A 5,890-nucleotide genomic window follows, 5' to 3' on the forward strand; every position below is an offset into this window, starting at 1 on the left:
TTCTGGTACCATGCTTATATAAGTTCGTCCTTGTACAAAGAAAAGATGAAATATCTTCATGACAAATACATTTGGAACAAAGAGTTCAAGGTGGGTGATCTTGTATTGTTGTTCAACTCACGATTGAGGATGTTCAACTAAATGGAGTGGTCCCTTTGAAATTGTGGGTGTGATACCTTTTGGTGCATTGGACTTGAAGAACAAAAATAATGAGGTATTCCGAGTCAATGGTCACCGGGTGAAGCACTATTTGGTAAAAGTTGGTAATGGCCACATCGTGGCAGTGATTCATTTCAAATGATGGTAATCTGCGTCGTGCCGTGACGCTAAATCATGCGCTTCTTGGGAGGCAAATCATATGTTTTTATTTTCTTTGTTTCTCATATAGTTAGAAGTCATTTTGGTGCTAACTTGATTTAAAGTGTGTTGCAGGGATGAGTGTGCTTTACATGAATGATGGACAGAAATCTGGCTAAGTGTGCATAAAAGTGCGGACCGCATAATTCCAGTTGCTGCAGCAAAAGTGTTCTGCGGCAACACAAAATTCTTGCGGATCGCAGAACTGGAATGTGAAAAATGCCAACTCTCTGAAGTTGGTCTGTCAGAAAAAGGGCCGATCTACGGCCTCAACACCAAATCTGCGGTCCGCAACAGTTGCTCTGCGACCGCACACAAAATTTTGTGGACCGCAAAACAAAAGGGCACTAAAGTCCCCAGGTAACAGAGTGTGGTCCGCACTTGGAGTTCTGCGGACGCACTCACTTCTCTTTTCCTTGGCAAAAATCGTTAAGTATAAATAGAGAGGCTAGGGCACTGTTCCTCTTTTCCCTCTCCGAGCTCACAAATTGCACCAATTTGAAACTTTTTTCTAAATTATCTGCCTACACACCTAGAAATTATTGATCAATCATCTCTTGCACTCATTCATATCTGGTATGCTTCATAATCTTGTTAATTTCTTTTAATTTTTAGATTTTTAGTAAATATTTAGACCATTTGTCTGTTGAATCTAATTGAATAACCATGTGGGGTAAATCTGTAGTGGGTAGACCAAAATATTCTCTAGGGGGAATGGGTCAATACATTTTCATGCTTATATGTTGTTTTTATGTCACAATTGTGCAAAACATTGCAAGCCCTAGACAAACGTACTGCTTGTTCATTGTTGTTTGAAATTTGCGGCCACACAAGAAATTGTACGATCCACAGAAGATGCGTCCAGGGAAATCTTAGTTAAGCATGAGTCTGCGGCCGCAAGAAAATATACGGATCGAAGAATTTCCATTGTGGCCACACAACTGCTATTTTGCTGTCTTCAGAAAGTTAACAAATTGGTGACTCATATGTGTGGCCGCAAGACAATTTGTGCGGACTACAGAAATCAGGCTGCGGCTGCAAAAGAGCCGATTCTCTATTATCAGAGAGTTGGCATAATGGTGGTATCTGAGTTGTGGCTGCAATGAAAAATGTGCGGACCACAATCCAATTTTGCGATCGTAAAAGATAATTGTGCAGTCCACAAGTCCCTTTCTGCGGTCGCAATGAAAAATATACGAACAACAAATCCCTATCCTGCAAACGTATTTTAACTGTGTTCCTCACTGTATCTTCTAGTGTGTCCTTACATTAATTGTATGTATGAATTTGAATTGCATCTAACAATCGCCTTTGTTTGGCATAGAAAATGGTTCGATCTAGAGGCAGAGGCGACATTTCTAAAGGAAGGGGTGACCCTTCTCGGGGTGCAGACCTTTACGAGACCAGTTCTTATGGCTCATCTAGGGAAGCATCAGAGGGCAATTCACCTCTGTACATGAGCAGCCGACTTTCCAGTCAAGGCCGTCAGAGAGGTATCAGCTCAGAGACGAGTCATCCACATCCCATAGCACTTTCAAGGGTTCAGAGAGTACTAGTCAGGCTTCTAAGCCTTCCTCTACACCTATCACTCAGGAACCAGAGACATCAGTTGAGGACATCCCAGATGATGGTAGAGGGGGATATGCTACTGTTGCCGGCCTTTAAATGATGAAGAAGAAAGAGGTGTGGGAGGACTGGTTTGTCAGTTTAGCTGCCTTCACCAATGTCCGTGAATGGTGGCCAGTGAGGTTGCTCACTCTTGAGCGACAATTTTAGTTGAAAAATATAGAGAAGTATAACCCTGCAGTTTTGAGGTAGTTTCGAGAACCAAAAGGGTGGATGTGGTTTACCCAGAGCGTGGTGGATGCAAAGGAGTACCTTGTTCGGGAATTCTACGCTAATGTGGCGCATATCAAGAAAGGGACAAAGGTGACTAAAGTGAGGAACCTCAAGGTGCGATTTTATCAACACACATTGAATAATTACTTGGGTTTTGATTATGTCGAGCCAACATAGTACTTAGAGAAATGTGCATTTAGGGATGCAACTCGTCCTTGGCTAGCAGAGATTCTAGAAGCTCCTGGGCCACCACCACCATGGATCACAACAGGGGTTTCTATTCATAGGAGTACGCTGAGCTTTCAGGTAAAGGGGTGGCAAACCTTTGTATGTAGCATAAAAAACCCATGCCAGAAAGAGACATATCCTCCAATCCCTCGAGCTATTCTCATTGCTTCCAACATGGCCGGGTACCCTATCAATATAGGTATCGTGATATCGGCCTACATCTCTATGGTCGCCCGACAAGCCAACATATCCTACTCGTATCCCAACACTATTACAGAGTATCTCACGAATGAGAGGGTAGAGCCGAGGGACTTTTATACAAAGGTGCGAGCGAAGAAGCCATTCTCATGGTACTCATTGATGGATGCACACAACCCTAAGAGAAAGTGTCAGCCGTCTATCACCACAGGCCAGTCTGATCAGCCATCTATGGTAGTTGCAGAGGCAGTTGATATTCCATCCACTTCGACCGAGCCTTCATCTAGTGCCGCAGCTATGCCTCCACCACCATCCTCAGTTCCTATTGCAGTTCCTATCATAGGTTCCACCTCGACTTTAAAGTCGGTGCCCATGCCTACTACTCCACTCTCTGCGTTGCGAGTCTCCCAGACCTTGGCGAGTCTCAACAACTACATGCAGACAGCCACTGCAAAGCTGTCTAACTTATCCAGTACTGTTGTAGCACAGTTTTCTATTCCGGCACCTCAGATGCCCCTATCAGTGGAAGAAACTTTGAAGAAGCTCCTGGACAACTAGAACACTATCATGGCTACATTGGTACATCATGGGTCATTGATCGAAGAGCTGGGAAAAGAAGTTAAGAAGATGAGAAAGTACCAGGCCTCCAAGAAGTCAGTGGACAAGCTCTGGAGACATGTTACCAAGATTTCTACAGTCGGAGATATTCCATTTGACATGCTGATTGACCCACACCACCCAGGCCCAGATCCTACTGCATCAACAACACCGGTGGCACCAGCTGGCCAGTCTGAGGAGCTAGACTCTGCTGCCGACACTGCCGAGGTAGTACGTCAGATGTTCACCAACCCAGTCACTCCCAGACTTAAGCATGGAGAGATCCTGTTGGAAAAGACTGAGGGTGGTGACATTGCTGGGGACACAGAGATGTCCAAGGAGCCATAGAGAGTCTTCTTCACTCCAACCCTTCTTTTACTCTTATTTTGTTAAGCATTGGGCACAATGCTTATTTTTATTCAGGGGGTGGAGTTTATTTTTATTTGATCTTATTTGATGATTATGAGACAATTAGCTTGTAATAACTTGACATTATTTTCTTCTCTTTCCTTATTCTGTATATATATTATCTCTTCTTCTCTCATTATGTATATATCTTCTCTTTCTCCCTCATTATGTATATTCGTGACACTTTCAATAATTTTTGCTGAAGCTATCTTCTTTATGTTTGTTTTCTTATTAGTTAGTGTTTAATTTAGTAGCTTCTTTTGAATTAGTAGCTTCTTTTTATGTTTTAGTAGATAATAAGCCATTGGTTCTCTTAATGCCACGGTTCTTTCCAAAGGTAGTTTTTGTGTGAACCAGGTGACTTTTCCCAACGATAGATGGCGTGACAACCTTCTTAAAAGACTGAGTCCGTTTTTGGTGTTTAGGTAATAATAGTAGTAATAATGAATAAAAAGACCTAATTAAGTCATTCTCGAAGAGTCAAACATGCTTCACTTGGCACCAACACACTTAACTACATGCTTATGGTTAGAAACAAGGGTTTCGAAAGAAATAGCTCTAGTTAGTAATTTTGTGACTCTTGTGTTGACTTAGGCAATCATCGAGTGGCTTAATTGAACCATAGTGTTTTTCAATATTGAACGTGCTCTTTGTGGGGCCTCGACTCTATCCTCTTTAACAATCCAGTTGCGTGAGGGGTGAGATGCTTTGTTGCTAGTCCAAGTACCTATGCGAAAGGTCTAGAACTTGCCCCGAATGTTTTTCAAGGCAAAATCTTATGTTTTGCTTGGCTTGAGAAGTGATTGTAGGCTTTCCTTGGCCCGTTTGAATTTTTCATTGCCTACAAATGTTTTTATCCCTAGTCAACCCATTTGAGCCTCGAGCCTTTCTTATTTGATAACCATGTTACATGCCTTTACCCATTTTGTCGTGACCCTCTTTTGACACCCGAGCTTTCCTTAACACTCTTGTGAAATAATTGGCTAAAAACGTAAGTTTGGGGGAGAGACGAGGAACATGAAAGAGGTATCAAGGCACAAAATGAGAAAAGAAATGATGAGAAGGAAAGGGCAAGAAAAGAAAAGAACAAAAAGAAAAATGCAAAAAAGGTGAATAAGTGGAAGATTTGAAGGGATTCAAAGAAAGGTAATGATCCAAAACATGGAGAAATCAAAGAGGGAGAAAATGAATATCATGATCAAGAAAGAGTGATGTTAAGTCTCTTTTGTTCCCCAAAGAAAAGAAAGTGCCTCAAAGAATTGGCAAAGCATAAGCCGAGAATAAAAAAATGAAGTGCTTAAGGAAAGGTGAACCCACTCAACCATAATGTATCCAACCCTAATCCAAAAAGCCTTTATTACCTCCCCAAAAAGGCCCTAATTGATTTCAAGCCGAGCAAGCTTACATTAGTGGCGATCTACATAAGGGGCAATCCTATGGTACTTGAAGCCGTACTTGCAACATTCTCTTGAGAGAGATGAGTAAACCTTTCATAAATCTTTGGACTGAGTACTAAAATTCTTATGTGAGCTAAGAAAATGGAGAGTAGAGGAGGAGGAGTTTGGGATCCACAATGACCTACATGAGAGAGCGAGCTTCCTTGATGAGTAAAGTCAATTCTTGATGCTCAAGTGTCACACTAGAACTATATGTGCATAAATGTTTAACTTGTCACCTTGTTGATAATACATAAATAGTGTAGGTAATTGTTGGTCCCAACTGATATGTGAATGGCTCACCTTTGACTCGCTGAAATGACCCTTAACTTGTGGAGGTGGGAACTATTTTGTTTGCTTGAGGACAAACAAAGACTTAAGTTTGGGGTAGTTGATAAGTGGGGACTTTGACTACTTATTAGCACCTTTTAGCTTTTATTTTAGTCTAAAAGCATTGATTTATATTTTCGAAACCAATGAAATGTGAAAAATTGCATGAATGTTGGAAGTTGGACGCCCGAGATGAAATCCGACTAAAAAAGAAGTAGTCTAAATACAAGGAATAAAAGGAACAAAAGCTTACAAAGTGCGGTCCACAGAATTCCATCTGCGACCGCAAACAACAAAGGAAAACTAAGTAGACGTTTTAGCAAATTGTGGACCACACATGAATTGTGTAGCCGCAAGAGAAGGGCTTAAGACCAAGATCAGAGAGATGAAAAAAAGACCAAGTCCAGAGCTTTATGGAATTACGGTTCGCACAAGATTTGTGCGGCCGCAGAAGACTGTCTTGCGGCCATAATCACACTATTGCAGACCCCAGAAGA

This window comes from Nicotiana tomentosiformis, chromosome 1 (assembly GCF_000390325.3).
Source record: "Nicotiana tomentosiformis chromosome 1, ASM39032v3, whole genome shotgun sequence".
In the NCBI taxonomy this organism is placed as follows: domain Eukaryota; kingdom Viridiplantae; phylum Streptophyta; class Magnoliopsida; order Solanales; family Solanaceae; genus Nicotiana; species Nicotiana tomentosiformis.